This window comes from Medicago sativa, chromosome 8, assembly GCF_051527215.1.
Source record: "Medicago sativa cultivar Bolivia chromosome 8, Bolivia_mono, whole genome shotgun sequence".
Taxonomy (NCBI): domain Eukaryota; kingdom Viridiplantae; phylum Streptophyta; class Magnoliopsida; order Fabales; family Fabaceae; genus Medicago; species Medicago sativa.
In genome coordinates, this window is record NC_140756.1 from 64,185,889 (window position 1) to 64,205,939 (window position 20,051).

The following is a 20,051-nucleotide window of genomic DNA, read 5'->3' on the forward strand; positions in this document are numbered from 1 at the left end:
ATGATTTTCTAATCAAGTTATAAATCTAAACTGAGCTTAATTTTCTAATCTATATGTGATCGGATTCAAATACTTTGGAATCAAAATGTTTGGAAATTGTGAGATTTCTATTCAATCTTGATTATTATCATCAAGTTTCATCGACTCCGCTAAAGATAGAAAATGAAGAGAATTACAATAACTTTGCTTCATTTTTCTCTTTCTATATAATGCAACACAAGTTAGATAAGCCATAAATATTTGACATGGCGGTGAAATGCAATTTTCTCTATCAACAATGATGCATGCCATTCTAACTCTGAAACGACTCATGAATCATGAACGGAAGATCAAAATTGTTTATACCCATATACAACAATAAAATTATTCCAATCAAATCATATAAATCTTAGAAAAACAAATTCTAAATAATTTCTCATATTAGTTTGGATTGAAAATGTTTTGAAAAAATACCAAAATCTAAACAAAATGAAAATGCAAGGTAACACTAATTATAAAAAAAAATTAATAGTAAATTATTGAAATTGTTTAGGGTGTTAGTTGCACTCTAATTTTTGCTTCTAAAAATTGAATTGTTAAAATTTTAAAAGAAAGTTACCCTTTGTGTGTGATTATAAAAAAAAAAAAAAAAATTTTCAAATGGTTAAATTTAAAGATATATGAAAAATATTGATGACAATAATTTGCAAGTTGGATACACGTGTTTATATTTTATTGGTCCAACTCAACAGGTTTCAACCCTAAACAAATTAAAATAAGAGTATTAGAGAGTTGTCAGCTTTAACAAATATGAATGCATGAGAATAGGCATATGTATCACCAAACTAAATGTATGTATACATACTCCTTCAAAGAAGTTGTCTCCAAGCATACGTCATAAACCGGGAGAAAGAGTACATATTGATGTAACAATATTTTCCATTCATATATATAGACACACATATAATTTCATTTAATTCATGAACATATTCAACAAATTAATTATCGAGTCTAAAACTTTGTTCGAATTGCTCGGCTAATTGTCATCGGCTCTAATTCTTCCTAATGAGGATTAAATATAGAGTCATTTAAAATAAACTATCAAATTAAAAATAAAAAATAAACTTTTTTCTCTATAGAAGAAGTGAAAAACATCATGTGAAACTCGCACACACAACTGCAAGGTCGTCGGTATGGAGTCATATATAGGACCCGATACATACAAGGATAGAGTATATACTTTCCAAGTATGAAGACAGTCGCAAACACTATAGTTCCATTAGGCTTTCAACCTGCCATGTGATCTTACAGCACAATATTAACACACATCTGAGTAACATTTATTGAACATCATTTATTATGTGATGTTAACAAATCATTACTAACTTTGTAAAACTTAATAGAATAGGGAAGAGGGCCCTGTTTGCATTGCAGAAATTTTTTCTAATTTTGTGAATTTATTGAAAGGTTGGGGGCCAATAGGGGATATATGCTTGCATGTGATCAAGATTATTAATATTGACGATCTTGTCATTGTCGCATGCAGCAGATTCATGATACAATAGTAGAAGTAAATTTACACACACTCTCTATTACTTCAGCTTCTTCCTTCTACATAAGACGATTCTTAATTGTTAGTATAGTAGAGATAGTAGAGATGTAGCCCGGGACGGATACATGTTGCTTCATGTGTGGACTTGTGCCTACATAAAAAATTTATGAACACTTTTTTTTTTTTAGTAGTGTATTGTACCAATAGTTGATATTTTGACTACATGGCCCACATGACTTATCACAAATTACTTCTCTCTTGGCCCACACCTATAATCATATATCTCAAATCCTTTTTTGATAATATGAATATTATCAAGAATCGGATACGAAATCTAGCGAGAGATGACAAGTTAAATGATTGATATTGAAAATGAGAAATCATTCAAAATTTCCATAATATAGAAAATCGTAGAGGACAAATTTATGTATGGTGTCTCCACTATTCAAAAATCCTGGATCCGTCACTGGATATAGCTACAGACACTGTTACTTTGGTGATAGCAACCATTCAATTCAATTGCAATTGATCCGATGTTTCTTACTACATTCATATAATGGTGCCTCTTCGAACTTGTTTCTTGTTGTAGTATCTTTTTTTTTTATCAACTTATATGATATGCATATGTAGCTTTCACGAGTGAAGGGAAGCATGAGTAAATAGAGCTCAGATGGACCCAAAACTCAAACATGGTCACCAACAATCAGAGGAGAATCGTTACCTCGATCATTAATTGTTTTAAACATTGGACCAAATTTTTAAGGATAAGACTTCTTAAGCATGGTTCAATCACAATGATAAAGTTGGTTTTGTAGAATTGAGTTTACGAGTGAATCGCTCAAAAAAAAAACTTTTAAAGGGTGAATGTGAATAACTTTCAATTATGATTTAAGCATTCAAGGATGTATTATTCTCATGGATTAGAATTAGGAGAACCAAAATAGTGACTTGATTTTTCACTAGAGATTCAACCTTGTCCATTAAGCTTGTATTCCACTCATGTTTACTTTCTTGTTTTGCGCGAACCTTGTCAATTAACCTTGTGTCGTTGTATGGAATTTGGTGCTTGTCCATCTATTTGTGCGACCAACTGATTAGGTTTGTCTACTCAACTAATAAGACGGTATATTGGCTAATTTGTACTTACGACAATGATTCCATTTTTAATGAATCGATTACAATGAAAAAGAGACTTCGTTGTTTAGTTGTGGGTTCCTAAACTGATTTGAAGAGCGTCTAGTATTGAAGGTTGAACTATTGTTTGAGAATGCATGAAAAATAAAGGAAAGATATAGTTACATGTAAATACTTGTGGTTGTGTTTAATGGTCATTTAACTTGGTAAACTCTATGATTCACTCAATCATAAAGTGAGTTAGGCTTTACTAAACACTACCACAAACTCAGAAAGGCCTATAAGATTTAGTAGTTACACTCAGTTATTAGCCAATACCCGATTCACTGTAAGTCGATTCTACATTAGTTGATCCCAACGTCAACTCATTGTAATGCAACGTCAAGTCGTCAACTCATTGTGGTGCAACTGATAGACAAAATCATTTACTCTAGTCGAAAGACCAATTCATTATAAGACTAATTATTTTTGGTGTATATAAACACCTTGTATTCCACACCTCTTCATGCTTATGGTCCGTAGCTGTTGATTCAAATTTGTCTTCCCCAACTTTGGTCCCTGAATTGTAAATATCTTCGACCCTTTTAGTACTTCAATGTTACACATAGGAAAATATGTCCAAAGTTTGTAACATGTCAATCATTCTATGATGTTGCATTGACATGGGACTACAGTAACTAATGTGTTACAATTTCAAGGACGGATGGGTCTATGCATAAAATTTGAAGATTAAAATGACTAACATTAGGATAATTTAAGGAATCAATTTAATTGTTTACTCCATTTTAGAGTTTCACGTACTAACAGGATTTTACATCGTGAAGAAAAATAATCTTCACATGTGACTATATTCTCTTCTCCCTTTGTTTTACCTCTGTTGTGTAGCAAATATGAATTAGAAATCTTACATTGGATGAAAATATGAATGTCGAGTAATATATAAATGAGAGAACACCCATTTGAGATTGGCCTATTGGTTGGTTTGGGATCTTCTAATTTGCTCCTCTCAATGTCTCAGGTTTAATTTCCTCTGGTGTCAATTTTGGTGGGTAAGTTGAGCTTTGCTCTGGCTTTGAACAAGCCTCCCCAAATGGACGGTGGGATTAGTCCCTACAAATTAGTAGGTCCTTGAATCAAATATCGAGTTTTAAAAAATATATATAAGTGAGAGAACTCATAAACTCAATGTCTTGATATTTTGGGTAAATATTTGGTGTTAAATTCTTTTTATATAATTGTAATTCATCAAATGTGGATGTTCCTCAAACTCCCCTCATGATCCAACATCCTCCTTTCTTTTACACTAATCTCTTCTCAACTATAAATAGAGCTCAGATGGACCCAAAACTCAAACATGGTCACCAACAATCAGAGGAGAATCGTTACCTCGATCACTAATTGTTTTAAAAATTGGACCATATTTTTAAGGATAAGACTTCTTAATTTATAGTTCAATCGCGATAAAGTTGGTTTTGTAGAATTGAGTTTATGAGAGGATCCTAAAAAAAACTTATTAACCTTGTATTCCACACATGTTTACTTTCATGTTTTGTGCGAAAGATGTCCATTAACCATGTGTCGTCGTATGAAATTTGGTGCTTATCCGTCTATTGGTGCGACCAACTGATTAGGTTTGTCTGCTTAACTAATAAGACGGTATATTGGCTAATTTGCACTTATGACAATGATCCCATTTTCAATCAATTGATTACATTGAAAAAGAGACTTCATTGTTTAGTTGTGGGTTCACTTCAAAGAGCGTCTAGTATTGAAGGTTGACCTATTGTCTGAGAATGCTTGAAAAATAAAGGAAAGTTATAAATAATTGTCTAATTGATTGTGTGTTTAATGATCACTTAACTTGGTAAACTCTATGATTCACTATATCATATAGTCATTTTGGCTTTATTAAACACTACCAAAAACTCAGAAAGACCTATAAGACTTAGTAGCCACACTCACTTGTTAGCCAACACCTATTCATTTGTGAGTCGATTCTCCATTAGTTGATCCCAACGTTAACTCATTGTAATGCAATGTCAACTCATTGTGATGCAGTTGATAGACAAAATCATGTATTCCAGTCGAGTGACCAATACATTATATGACTAATTATTTTTGGTGTATATAAACACCTTGTATTCCACACCTCTTCTCTTCATGCTTATGGTCCGTAGATGATGGATTCAAATCTGTCTTCCCAACTTGGTCCCTGAATTGGAAATGTCGACAGTTTTAGTACTTCAATGTTACCCATAGGAAAATATATGTCCCAAGTTTGTTACATGTCAATCATTCTATGATGTTGCATTGATGTGGCGTTGGCATGGGACTACAGTACTTAATGTGTTACAATTTCAAGGACGGGTGAGTCTATTCATAAAATTTAAAGATTAAAATAACTAACATTAGTATAATTTAAGGAATCAATTTAATCGTTTACTCCATTTTACACCGTGAAGAAAAATAATCACCACATGTGACTATATTCTCTTCCCTTTGTCTTACCTATTCTCTTCCCTTTGTCTTACCTCTGTTTTGTAGCAAATGTGAATTAGAAGTCTCACGTTGAACGACGATATGAATGTTAGTAATATATAAGTGAGAGAATATTTATTTGGGATTGGCCTTGTGGTTGGTTTGGATCTTCGAATGTGCTTCTCTCAATGTCTCAGGTTCAATTTCCTTTGGTGAACAAGTCCATACAGAGCTTTAAACAGACTCCGCAAATGGACGGTGAGATTGGTCCCTTCAAATTAGTCGGTCCTTTAATCGAATATCGAGTTTTCAAAAAAAATATATATAACCTGAGAGAACGCATAAACTCAATTCAATGACTTGATATTTTGGGTAAAAGCTTGGTGTCAAATTCTTTTTATATGATTGTTATTCATCAAATGTAGATGATCCTCAAACTCCCCTCATAATCCAACATCCTCGACCTCCTTCCGTTTACATTAATCTCTTCTCAACTTCTAAACCATCAAAGTTAGCTTTAAATGGTGAACATAGTATATGCATAATTTTGAAAAATTTAGTATATGTGCTAGTGCACACTTGAATTATTAATGTGTTCGCCCCTATTTCGGCGATCAAACTAGGATGATTCCTTAATCCTTAACTAGGTATTAAGTAGACGTAACTTAGTTATATACAATGCATGCATTAAGATTGAGAAGAAACTATACTAAATGGTCAACTAATTAATTGACAGCAAGTTGTCTTATCTCTCACGATTAATTTGACTTAAATATAAAATCCTAGAGGATATTCTCATCTGGCAGATAAACAAATCATTCAATATTGGACAGTTGAAAATTAAAAATCAGATAATCTCTAGCTATAATATAAATGGGAATTAAATGAAGATTGATTTACTTGTCTGAGTTGTATATACGTGTATAACATACACAACAAACCTGCCACTGCGATCAATAACGTTAAGGTTTGGTATCATGCATGCATATACCCCACATTTTATTATAAAACAAAAATTGAAGTGCATGCATCCTCCAATTTACGTAATATTATTATTTATATCAAATTTTATGATAATTATAGATATTATGATAATTTATTTTTTCAACTCAATGTTACTAACTGTTTAATTTCGGCTAACTGTTAAAAATTGTAAATAAAATGAGTGTATAAAAGGGAAAATAAATATGATGATCTTTAGTTTAAAAATAATATATTATATCTAATTTAATTTCGGCTAAACATATTTCTACATGTATAGTGTGAATAAAATATATCAACTTAAATACAATGGTTCAAAGCACAAGTAGTGAGCACATACAAACTCGTTCCAAGAAGGGTGTGATCAAAAGCAATCCAAAATATTTGTAGAAGTATATCTAAAGCTTATAAAAGTTTATGTTATAGGATAGAATTCTAATATGCTTCTGTTTGTTTTTCCTTAGTTTGGCTTTGGTGTAATACTCTTGTGTACATGGGTCCAAGTCCCAAAATCCTGACTTTTTAGTATTTTTGTGCCTTATAAAAAAAAAAAATATATCAACTTAAATACACTTTGATCCCTCTATTTTTTTCTAAATTAAGAAGATTTAGTCACTTCATTTTTAAAACAGGATTTTTTATTTATCCCATTTCACAATTTTAGAAATTTTCTACCTCCACCGATAGGTATTTATATGTGAGGAAAAGTTTGTACAGTTCTAAAATTTTCTACCGGTCACATTTGATTTGTGATGAAAGAAAATTTGTTTTAATTTTTATTTTCTCGTTTTTTCCCTCTATTTGATTATTTATTTATATTTATTTTCATTTTCCTGGCACTGAACAAAACGTGGATGAATTCGTTCTGCATTTTTGGTTTAAAAAAAATCTGCTATTTATTGTGTTGTACATGCAACGCCCAACAAAAACTTCAGCGCCCATAAGTAAGTTACTCAAATTTTTATTATTATTCAGGACAAATAACAAAGACAAACGAATGACAAAAGAAAATATCAGAGAAGAAAACTTAAGACTCCCACCTAAACAAAACGTAAAGACTCTATTTGTTTAAAATAAAAATATAGTTAGTACTTTTTGGTCGGATACCAAGTTTACAAAACAAAAAAATATGATAAATTAGCATATAATGAATGAATTTATAGAGGATAACTGATAAGCTAGTTTGTAATTGAAAGCGCGTAAATTAGTTGATTGAATTTGATTTGTTTGGTAAAATTAAAGATTGAACAAGCTTATAAAATATGAAATGACATAAAACATATATTTAATTAATATTTAAACTTTTTCAATTAATATTAGAGACATAAAATAGAGAAAAATGATAAGTTATAAGATATTTGAATTAACTTATCAAAAACGATGTAAATTAATAAAATAAGTTATAAGTTCAAGACGGTTCTCCTTAAAAAAAAAAGTTCAAGACAGTTATCAAACAAATATTTTTTTTAGTCAAATGAGCCTATAAACTATAAACTATAAGTTCAAAAATGTGTTTTGTCAAACATGCATTTAACAAACTCAATTGCATTCGCAAACACCAAATAGAATGAAAATCACTTCTTTTTCATTAATTTTTATTTTATGAAATTAAGTTAATAACTTGTTTATAACGTCCCTAAAAAATTTGTTTATAACGTTTTAAACTTAATTTAAAAATGTCATCGAGTAGACATTTTATATAAAAAAAATTACATAATTGAATTTTTTACATAATTGAATTAAAAGTGGTCTTTTAATATATATTTCGCACTAGTGTATTTTGGAGTGTTTCATTTAAAAAAACTCCAACTTCAAACTACGTCATTGAAGCTCTCTATATTCTCCTTACAACCTACATCATATATACTTTTACGTTATTCAAGCTCTCTTTATTCTCCTTACAACCTCCATAATATATACTTTTCATTTCACAACATAACATTCATCCTGTTTGCTAATTTGTAGCGTATATTTTGGACAATGATAGACATTAAGTGTGAGGGAAAATTATAATTTGTTGGAATAGTATTTGCACTTGATTTATTTGTCTTATTCATGCACTTACCTTTGCACCCACCTGACTTTAAAAAAATAATTTTGTAACTACCAGTATGGGAACACAAACAATTAGTTTTGAATTGACAATACTTATATTGGATTATAATTCGAGTTGTCATTTTATATAGATGAGAATTAACATATGATCAAAATTTGAGAAGTGGACCAAATGTATCCAACCTAAATGATTGATAAGATTGTCTCCATAGAGAATAGTATTGTTTGTTATATCTATTGGGTCATGAGAGGAGTCCTGGGGGCTGCCCACATTCTAGGCCAGAGCAACCATAGAAGTAAGAGAGACATCACGCTCTTACTCAAAACTTTAAGGTAATGAGTTTATGGGTCCTCCCACTTATAACGTGTTCAACCACCACTTTTCAAACTGATGTGAGACATATCACTTACACTTGTACGCAACAATATCATCACTATATTAATTGCAGTATGAAGTGGCAGAAGCCTTCGTTATCATGGCGGAAAGGATATGTCTTGTAAAAAGAGGTTGAATATCATTAGCATTAAGGTTAATGAAGCTCATGTGGAGGGAGTATCTAATGTTCGTGCAACAATGTTTTATCAATTTGAAAATAATTTTAAGTCTATTAATTTGGATATATCAGGGTTGTTTCTGTTGAAATATGTCTTGAACTAGTGTTGGGAAAATGTCCCACAGCGGATAATATGAAGAAATATTCAAAGACTTGGCCATATAAATAAAAGTCTTATGTGTTACTATTTCTTGCACCAATAGTCAGTGGATTTTGCTATAATTGGCATTACCTCTACTATTCAGTATCTGTAATCTGTGATATCGATTATAGTGAATTCTTTTCGGTGGCTCTGCCCGTGGATTAGCCAACACATAGCTGGATACCACGTTAAATCTTGTGTCGTTTTTCATTCTATCTTTTACTATTATTGTCATTATTCTCGCGTCCTGTTATAACACATTTCATCATTTTGAAAATCATTTTAAGTCTATAAATTTGGAGAGATCATGAGTGGAAAAAATCCTAATTTCAAAACCATTAGTAGTCAAGCTAGTGATGAGTTGGTGAAATCATTCCATCTGAAAAAGGTTAAGAAAGCAGTGTTGGAGTATGACAATTTCAAAAGTCTTGGAATAGGTAGTATAAATTTTGATTTTCTTAACTGGACGTACGTTAACACTAATTTTATGAGATTTATGGGTGAATTTCATGGTAATTGCAAGTTGGTAAAACAATCAAATTGTACTTTTGTTGCATTAATACCAAAAGTTGTTGCTCCTTAAAGATTATCAAAGTGCAAGCCAATTTCGTTGGTTGGGTGGATGTACAAAGTGTTGATTAAAGTTTTAGCCGATAGATTGAAGTTGGTTGTTAGTAGTGTGATTTCTGAGACTCATACGACCTTTGTTAAAGGAAAGAAAATTTTAGATCGGATCTTTATTGCTAATGAGATGGTAGATGAGGTGAGAAAGATGAGTGAGGAGTTCATTTAGTTTAAATTTAATTTTGAGAAGATATATGATTCAATTGACTGAGAGTATCTGGATGCAGTGATTGCTGAAATGAATTTTCCAAACTTATAGAGAAAATGGATCATGAATTTTCCAAGCTTATGGAGAAAATGGATCATGATGTTAGTCTATTTGCCGAGTATAAGATTGACTATTTAGCAATCTTTTGTTTATTTCATTTTTCAGTTTTCTAATGACACTTTGATTTTGGGAGAAAATAGTGTGGCCAATAGAAGGGATTTGAAATCCAATCGTATTCTTTTCAAGTATATTTCTGGGTTAAAATTCAACTTTTAAGTTTGTTGGTGAATGTGAATGTGGACGACTCTTGGTTGGTCGCAGCATCTAATGTTCTTAATTGCAAAATTGGTCAAGTTCCTTTTCTGTATTTTGGCTTTTTTATTGGTGGTAATCCATGTCTGTTATATTTTTTGTATCCTTTACTTGATAGTATTAAAAAGAGGTTATTTCGATGGAAGAGTATGAATTTTTCTTTGGGTGGTTGTTTAGTTCTATTGAAATATGTCTTGTACTGATGATTGATTTACCGTATTTCCTTCTTCAAAGCTCCCACAAGTATAATCTCTTCTATCGAATCTATTTTTAAATGGAATAAGGTGTGTCTTTATAAAGGCAGTGGTGGTTTGGGTATGTGTAGAGTTCAAGAGTTTAATCTTTCTTTGTTAGGTAAATAATATTGGGGAATGCATATGGATCAAGGGGGTGTGGTTTTAGGTGTTAGTGATGTTTTATGGGTAGAGGGAGTAAGGTGTTGGTGTGGTAGACATACATCATTGGTGTCAAAAGAATGGTTGGATTGGGGGTTGGTAAATAATATCATCGCAATAGAATCTACTAAACTAAATAGGAAAATCTTTGGACGTTCTTTTTCCAATTTTACCCCTGTGGGGGCAGTTTGGTAAATTAGTAAATCATGGTGTTCCCTTATATATATTGGTCGATATGATTCAATTGTGCTTCCCACTATGACTACTTCCTCATATTTCTTCATCTCTTCTGTCGGTTCCTGTTTTTCTCGCCATAGAAGCTTCTGGTCCGGTTTTTTGTGGTTGTGATGTTTGTGTTGTTTAATCGCTTTGCATGTTTGTGTTTTCTTGCTTCTTTTGTGCTTTGTTTTTCTTCTAATGTTGGTTTTCAGCTTCTTCTTCAGGTTTGTTTAGGAGATAGCAGCTTTTGGTCCGGTTGTTTGCTGTTTGAAGGTTTGTGTTGTTTGATTTCGTTGCATGTTTATGTTTTGTTGCTTTTTGTGTCCTTTGTTTTTGTTCTAGGTTCTGTTTTCATTTTCTTTTTCAGGTTTGTTTGCTATTACACTTTGCATGTCGTTTAATTGTTAGGTTTTTTTGATTGTGCTTTGATTTTGTTCTGTTTTTGTGTTTTGTTGGTGTTTTGTGCTTTGGTTTTGTTCTAACTTTGGAAAATCTGTTGATATGAGATTATGTCTAAGGTGTTAAAAACTGATAATGATAGTGTTTGATACAAAATTTGGGTGAAAGATAGTGTTTGAGATAATTGGAAATTTTTTAGAGAAAAGCAATAAGTAGTGTTTATGGAGAATTCGAGATGGCTGGAGCTCAAGGGACGCTTAAGCTGAAGTGTATGTATCATGTGTTATTGAAATTTTTTATGTTCTCAGTCCTGTGATTTTATTTAAATGATTTCTTTATTTCAAATTTGCATTTTATTTACATTTTGGATTTAATTTTTTTCATTGTTAAGGTGAGGGCTCACTAAGTGTTTGAGGAAATGTCTCAATATGTATTAAGTAGGATTTGTATTGCTTTAATTATATTCATATTTGCATTTCATTAATTGAGATTTTAAATTATGTTTTTCTCTAATATTACTTGGCAGGTTCATAGAGTTGTTGATGAAGATTAGGAATGATAGTCTTTTGATCAGCCTACAAAATGTTAGAATTCAAAACTCAGTTTTGCTTATATGTATTTCTGAAGGTTAGGGTTGAAAAAGATTGTTTGTGGTTATTTCAGTTCCTATTTGTTTTTTTGGTGACAGGAGATGGAGTAGAGAAAGTTGAAGAAGGTGTTGAACAAAGTAATGAAAAGAAACAATCTAATTTTAGACATAATTATCATGATATGGTAAATATTACTTTATATGTTATTTGAATTTGAATAATAATCATTGTTTTTAGCTTCTATTCTTTGGGTGCAGGATTAAGATCTAATATTCTAATATGAAGGCTATATTTGTTATACTTAATTATGATACTTAAAAATTATTTAATGCATATTGATTGACTTCAGGTCTGATCCTGGTACAATGAAGCAAGGAAAAGTCCCTAAGAATTCACAAGGCCGAAAGGGAGAAAAATGAAGCGTGAACATTTGGAAAATTGGCTCAGATTTTTTGTTTTTGAGTAGAGAATTCTTTTGAGTTTTTGTCTCTATTTTGTTTCTAATTCTTATTATATACTTTGCATCTATTATTTCATTTAGTGATACATGCAACCTTGGAGGTTACTTGATGACATTTATATTTCAGTTTTTAGCTTCAAGATTACTTGCTTATATTTTTTTAATTTCGTTTCTGGAGAGTCTTTTTGTTGACTGTTTAAACTCACAGAATATTGCAGATTTTATTCACATTGGATGATGGGCTGATCATAGAAACAGTTGTCATACCTTGTGATACAGGCAGGACTACTGTGTGCGTTTCAAGTCAAGTTGGATGTGCCATGAATTGTCAATTTTGCTATACTGGAAGGCAAGCCTTTTTTCTGTCTATAATGATCGATTCAGTGGCTACACCGTCTTTAGTTTTGCTGCATGTTTTTCATACAGTGTAATTTTGCAGAATGGGTCTCAAGAGACATCTTACTGCCGCAGAAATAGTCGAGCAGGCGGTTTTTGCAAGACGGCTATTCACAAGTGAAATTGGTTCCATCACCAATGTTGTATTTATGGTATGTCAACAATTGCACTGAGAATTCTAAAACTTATTGTATATCAAGTTCTACTTTGTTCCTAGCAAATAAGATGCCACTTCTATTTATAAGGATGAAAATAGGCCAGACAGCCCGACGTAGCGCACATTAGGCTTAGGCTAGGACAAACATATGTAATTGATAAACTAGGTTAAGAATTCTTCTAAAGCACATTTTGCTGAGAAGGCTAGACTTTGGTCTCTCAAATTTTGAGGTGTGATAGACCGATTAATTTAGTTTATATAATCAATAAAATAATATTTTTTTCATCTAGAATTGAGTGGACCCTGTAAGTTTAAATAACTTATACAAGGCTGACATGAAAGCTATGATAAGCCTAGCCTAGAACTTACAAGTTGTAGCTATACGTTTAAAAAATGTCTTGGTTGGGGCAAGGATGCCTTTTTAGCTATAAGATTAAATACACCTTGAGTGTACACAACATACTATTCTAGACTTTGAGCTATAAGTTCAATTACGTTGATGCTTAGTAAATTGTCATGTGTGCTAGAGATGAAGAGGGGAAGATAATGATAAAATGTAACTACAGGTGTGGTGTCTTCTTATTGAATGTTGATTAGAACATGTAGAAGAGGATTTTCATAACTTTATTGTATATTATAGATGTGTACATATTTTATTTTAATCACAATCACAAACATTTATTATCTAAGCAATAGATATAATCAACACTTTTCTCCTTTACATTGCATTGGAGGAAAATTCCTTCTTATTGATCACAAGTTACAAAATTTTTGTTTTGTTTGGTCTGAGAAGAAATACTAGGTTTGGTCTGAATAATGCTAATTTCGACTCTTTTTTTGTGAGCTGATGAAATTTTTATGTTTTGTGGGTTGAGGAATGGTATAGAAAGGTTCAAATCAGACATATTGGACATGGATGTAACAACACAATGGTGTATTATATATTTTCCTTAACATTTTTCGGTTGATATTTTCCTTTTTCAATGTTTTTGTAGAACTCTTGAAATGTTTCAGAAATGTTTGAGATTTAAATAGTTAAAAGAAACAAAATTTTTTGTTGTTTGCTGCAAGGTGAGCTTATTTTATCTCTCAGCTCAAATTATAAGCTTATTCTAAGAAACTTATTAGTTGCTATAATTCTCTGTGCCATTTTTGTTAGTAACTCTGTATTTTCTCCTAAGGTTTGAACCTAAAAGCTGTTCCTAAAATGTGGTTTGATTGTCCATGCTTTAATATTCGAACAGTACTTCCAAAATTTGAATTGTTTTAATCCTAAAACTAATCAAGATAACTTTGGTGGATATTTACGGAAATTTCTGCTTTGTTATTCATGCTCTCTCTTTTTGTTTCTGAACAGTTTGCTAACATAGTTTTAACGCTGAAAGAAGATAAAAATCAGAGGTTGCACAAGGTTGTTAACAATATGCTTTCAATTGTTTGTAATTTTTACATAATGTTGTTTTTGACTCGCAAAATATCCATGCCTATCACACTTGGCAGTAAATTTACCTTCATCATTTTGAATTCATTTCTGATTGGCTTTTAGTCTATGGTATAATGTATTTTACTTCAACCATTGCAGCTCCAGGAATTAGCTTCTCAATTAATTGATCTGTGTAATCTAATGGATACTCCTCCAGAGGAAAGGAAACTGTTTGACCATGTTACCTGTAACATCTCAGCTTCTGTCGATGAAGTCACTCTTCCTGATACCCTTGCTCTGGATCTGATTGAGCAGGTGCTAGAGACCTTCTGAAGTTTAAAAATTTGGGCTCCGAAACTTATGCTAACATATTATTTTGTTCTTTTTATGAAGGCTGAAGTGGAAGTTGAGAGACTGGACCAGCTTAAAGCAAGCAGGATGAAGGAAATTGCTTTCAAGAAGCAAGCAGAACTTGAAGAGATATTTGCTAATGCTCATATAGAAATAGATTTGGATGCTGCAAGATAGAAGATCGTGGCATTGATTGATTCTGGAGACATTGAACCAACTGAATTACTGGCTGTCATGGACAATCAAATAGCAAAAGCCAAAGAAGAAACTTTAAGCCGAAAATGTATATTGGACAAGATTGAGAAATAGATGTCAGCATGTGAAGAAGAGAGCTGGCTTGAGGACTATAATCGGGTAATTATAATCTCCCTTGTGCATTTTTTCTATGTGTCCAGTTTTGGTGAGAGAGGTGAGTCAAGACATTTACTATCATGTTAGCATTGATGTATAAAAGCATTGATGTATCAAAGAAAATTTAAAATTTTAACCAAGTAAACTCTTCATAATCTGTATGGTATTGGTTGATAATGATGACTTGCTTCCAACTGAAAACTTCAAGCAATAAAGAGTTAAGAACTAATTGATACTAAATGCAGCTATTTCTTTGAAAAATGCAGCCATTTCCCTTAATTTGCTCATTTTTCTTCTATAGCCTATCAGTATGAGTGATTTGCTTTTTGATAGTGCCTTGCCATGTTTCCAGAATTACCAAGTTTAGCTTTACTGCAATTTGATCATTGCATTAAATGGTTGCATAAGTTTGTCCAATATATCATTTTCGATTTAATAATTTTGTCATACACAACAATGCAAAACAGGATGACAACAGGTATAATGCAAGCAGAGGTGCACACTTAAACCTCAAGCGAGCAGAGAAAGCCCGGATACTGGTAAATAAAATTCCCGGTATGTATGGAATGAAACCACAACCACCATAAGATAATGTTATTATTAGTTATATTTGCTGTCAATATTAGGTAAAACAAAAAGATGCTACATTATTGGAAGAATTAACATTGTTTCTTTTGGTGTAAATGCATTGCCAAAACATGTGCTTGGGAAGAGACTCATGATATGTCATTCACATATGATGGTGTTAGTCTTCTTGCCATGTTAGATGAATATGCCATGCTTAGGCATGAATCGGAAGAAGAAAAACGAAGAATGAGGGTAAGTTTTATTGGTATGATGATTAGGATGACTGATTATCGAATTAACTGGAGCATTTGCTAATAATAAGACTGAGCAAAAGTAAACAGTCAACTTGATGTAATTCTGTTGACTACAATTTTACCGACTCGAATACTCTGTGGACTTTCCACTGTATATGATCAGAAGAAATTTCAGGAGTAGCAAAGCACGGAACCAGAAGCCCCCTTTGGTTCAAAACGAAGCCCTGCTAGGCCAGTTAGCGCTGCTAAGAAGGTAGGTGGCCCTCGTGCTAATGGAGGGGCCAACGGTACTCCTTGCCGACGGCTATCGCTTAATGCTCATCAAAATGGAAGCAGGTCCATATCAAAAGATGGAAAAAGGGATAATACTAGACCAGTTGCTCCTGTGAATTATGTGGCCATATCAAAAGAAGACGCTGCTTCCCATGTTTCTGGTACTGAACCCATCCCAACATCACCCTAATGAGAGCTTAATTTCCAACCTTAATTCGTGAGGTTAGCATTTTGTTGATTAGACTATATCCTTCTGAGTTCTTATATTTTATGTTATATTTGAAATGTTTTGATTTTTTTTTTATTTCAAGGCATAAAATGCAGGATTTTATCCATGTGAGTTTGAGGCTTTGAAGAACAAACAATTATTGTTGAGAAGAAAACATTGCGAATCCAAACCACGATGGTTCTTACAAGGTTAATGGGAGTCGCAGCGATGACCCCAGTGTTGTTGATTCCTTTTTAGAACAGGTATTTCTTAATTAATAGTTCTTGGCAACATGTGTATATTGTGTCGGAATATGTGAAAATATGAGTACATGAGTATATGTGGAGTTTTGAATATATTAAGGATAGAGCTTTCTCATGTGACGCTAATATTTAAAAGTGTTTTCAATTCTTTCTGTCCACAAATTACTGTCGTGACCTCTGTCTGCAACAACAGAATTTGAGGGTGACTTAATCACAAATACAAGTTTTTTACACATTTGTTTTTATATATAAGAACTGTTTGCACAAACACTTTTAACAGCTCATGTTGGATATTTATATTATAGATTTCATATGTGTATTAAATTCGGTGGAAGGGTTGAATTTGGCTAAAGTTTAAAATTATTGGTATATGCCTTGGTTGTTTGGTTCTTTGAGGAATACCATAACAACTTAATTATTGGCATAGACTTTAATGAATACCATATCAGCTTAATGCATAAACATTTCGTTGAGACATGGGAAAAATAGATAACCTCATTTAGTGAGTGACATAAAGCTTCTTCTCCCAATGATGCTAAACTAAAAAATTTGCCTCCAGTATACACAGGTAAATGGGCCAATGCAACAGATGCGGAAGTAGAAGAAGAGCCGGCAAAAGGAACTCCTTATACATTCCAGTTTCGTGTCCCCAAAGGAAGTTTAAAAATTACTGACTTAATACGAGGCGAGGTGAGTTCTTTATTTCTCTTCCGCCCTTTATCCATTTTTTTTATCTTGGTATTTTTTTTGAAGGTATGATCGGTGATTTCCTACTCCATGTAGTACAAAAATGAAGTACTTCACTTCTTTTAATGTGTTGCCTTCATATTCATAAGTCAACTGATTAAGTAATGTATTTCATCTCATAATTTGCTATCCATGATCCCTTTGAAACAATGGATTAATGTAATCGCATAAACACATTATTTCTTTACATGTTTAAGATGTGCTTTTCATTGATAAAAAAATAAACAAATTTCTTGCAAATCATGTTGACTAGATATTAACTTTCTTTGTTAGTGTCTTGATGGTTAGTTGGAATTTGGATACACCTGGAGATTTTGTGATAATGAGGAGTACCGGTCAGCCAGTTTATAACTTTTGTGTGACAGTTGATAATGCTACCATGGCTATTTCTCATGTTATCAGGTAATGGTTAAATTTCTTATTCAATCAAATGAATCTGTTTGATTAAATACTTTTGCTATCTTATTCCGTAAAGTATTTGTAATTCAGAGCAAAGGAGCATTTACCAAACACTCTAAGGAAGGCATTAATATATAAGGTAAAGCGCAAACAGTAAAGTATATAATCTTTTATAGTATCTTGGTCACTGATTTTGGTTTGTTCTGCATGTGTGCATGAATCTGTTTACAGGCACTAGAATTTCCCATGCCTCATTTTGCACACATTTCCTTGATTTTAGCTCCTGATCGGAGTAAATTATCAAAGCGACATGGAGCAACATCAGTTGGTCAGGTAAAGGTTCATCCATCATTTCTATGTTACATTGTTCTTAAAGTTTTATTTGGTCACTTTCTTTTATTTTCTTTTTAATCTTAGGGTTAATGTTAGTCTCTATAAAATTCACAATTTTTCAAATTTAGTCCTTATATAAATATTGGTCCTTATTCTGCTTTAATAGGGACTGAATGAATACAGGTACAGAGATTAAAAACATTTTCTGTAAAAAGTTATTTAGTCAAGAAGATGTCGATTATTTTGATGGATTTAGACACAATGGAATTGTATAAAACTGACATTATTCAGTCCAGGGATAGGGATGAGAAATGTATGAAAGATGCTTGGATTCAGTTCGCATTTGACAACACTCTTCAGGTGGGCGACAAAGTTAGATTCAGTTTTGACTTCGACTTGAACAGCTTATTCGCCGAGTTAGTCTAGCATGTCCCACAAATTTGTAATTTAATTTTCACTGTGGATTTAGAGACTATTGTAAGATGTTTGTAGACTATTATGTCCCATGATTTGCTGTTGTAGCTACCTGTGGCTTTTGCTATGCATGTCTTGTGCTTCTTTTATCTTTAGTGTGGTACCTACCCGTTGTTCAAAGTGGCAATAGTATGAAATTTATGTTTCATCTAGCAGGTTTGCTTCTTTTTATATAATATATGGAAAAATAGCTTCAACAATAAGAATAATAAACCAATGTTATTGACTTCAAAGTCCACACATCATTCTCTGGAGTTATCAAAATCTGTCCATAAGACATGGACGAAGGTTTACGGTTGACAAAATGCAGGTACTATAAAAATAGAGAGCAACTTTTCCCATCCCTGACATTATTTTAGGCATGCACGTTTTATGTTTTCTGAAAATGCATTTATGGAAATTTTAGAGGTCAAAAACTACACTTATAGTCTAGATACATGTTCAGTTGAGTCAATAAAAAAAATATACCATATGGTTTTTTTTTTAAATTTATCTCAACCCAACAAATCACTTGCATGTTACCACATCATTAATTGAAGGAAAAGTGGAGCTTATATAGTGTAAACAATCCCTGATAAGAACCATGCATTTGATCTAACTCTTGATATTGTCCATTATGGACTTTATGACCTAACTGAATCATAACCAAAAATGATACTACTTTCTCGAAAAATTCATATTAAATCATTTTTCATAATTTAAATAAAAAGTATGAGTAACTCCAAGTGTTTGATTGGGTGGTCAAAAGACGGATCTTTGACATCAGATTTTGAGTTCAAGTATTTCTTAACAGAGACTGAAATAGTATTCTCTTCTCACCTTAAATTTAAATTATCTATCGAAAGTAATATAAAAAGTAGTAATAATAATTTTACTAAAACCATTTTGAAAATTGACATTTTATTTGAACATATTCTTTTCAAGTGAGGAATGAGCATATAACAAAAGTGAACAAGCGCTATTGTATTCACAAGAACATAAACCATTTTATCACCATAAAGAAAAACAAAAACCATTTCATTTTCTCCTGAAAATACTAAAGAATTTATTTATGACCATATATGAAACCAAATCCTATTTTCTTTAATTAAAAAATCCAAAGAATTCATTTATGAGCACATGTGGAACCAAAAAACTTTTGTTTCATTTAGCAAGAAAAAACTTAATGTCTTAATGTTATCACAATTTATCCTACCTTTTTATTGAAATTCGTTTCATTTTGGAAAATCACCTATTTTTCAAGTAATTCACCAAAATAAAGTATTCACGCCGAAAGTGATTGATCTTACCTTTAATCCACTTTTGTTTGTAGAAGTTACATCATGAAAAGCTCCAATAGCATCTTATATAAAGAGTAAAAAATGAGCAAAGTAAATAATTAAGGTCAAATTTAAAGAAGGGATCGGTTTCACAAAGAAACCAACCAACAATCAAGTAAATTCATAAGTATTTCTTCAAAACTTATGGGCAAAAATTCCTTTTTGGTTAGTATATGACAATAACAGTCTCTTTGATATTTACTTCACATCTTATAATCTGCACATTGTTGGTTCCTTCACTGATTCCTATTAGTATCATGTTAATTATAATGTTTTTTCCCAATCTCTTGAACAAAATAAGACATGTTCTTTTCCTGCAGCAAAACTATATAATCCTTCAATAAATTTTTAAAAAGGTGCATATGGCTACGATTTGTGCAATATGTTTGCTTGATTTTCACATTTATGAAGTTTGCATTTTCCCTTAGTATGCTAGAGTGTAAAAAGGGCAGCA

At 31.9% G+C, this 20,051-nt stretch overlaps 1 long non-coding RNA gene and 1 pseudogene across 2 annotated transcripts; one reads left to right on the forward strand and one right to left on the reverse strand.

Annotated features, from left to right (window-relative positions):
- Positions 1 to 10,672: 10,672 nt before the first annotated feature.
- LOC146900463 (65-kDa microtubule-associated protein 1-like) lies at positions 10,673 to 18,367 on the forward strand (annotated as a pseudogene). Its single transcript, XR_015024261.1, has 18 exons — positions 10,673 to 10,906; positions 11,559 to 11,616; positions 11,721 to 11,806; positions 11,972 to 12,084; positions 12,291 to 12,431; positions 12,522 to 12,630; positions 13,993 to 14,046; positions 14,218 to 14,373; positions 14,452 to 14,763; positions 15,228 to 15,324; positions 15,440 to 15,579; positions 15,739 to 16,076; positions 16,166 to 16,325; positions 16,885 to 17,015; positions 17,346 to 17,474; positions 17,562 to 17,610; positions 17,703 to 17,804; positions 18,101 to 18,367. The product of XR_015024261.1 is annotated as a 65-kDa microtubule-associated protein 1-like (transcript).
- A 111-nt stretch (positions 18,368 to 18,478) lies between these two features.
- LOC146900464 (uncharacterized) lies at positions 18,479 to 19,622 on the reverse strand. The gene is made up of 2 exons (XR_015024262.1): positions 19,568 to 19,622; positions 18,479 to 18,657 (listed from the first exon to the last, which is right to left on the reverse strand). It is a non-coding gene; the product is annotated as an uncharacterized LOC146900464 (long non-coding RNA).
- Between the last annotated feature and the right edge of the window lie 429 nt (positions 19,623 to 20,051).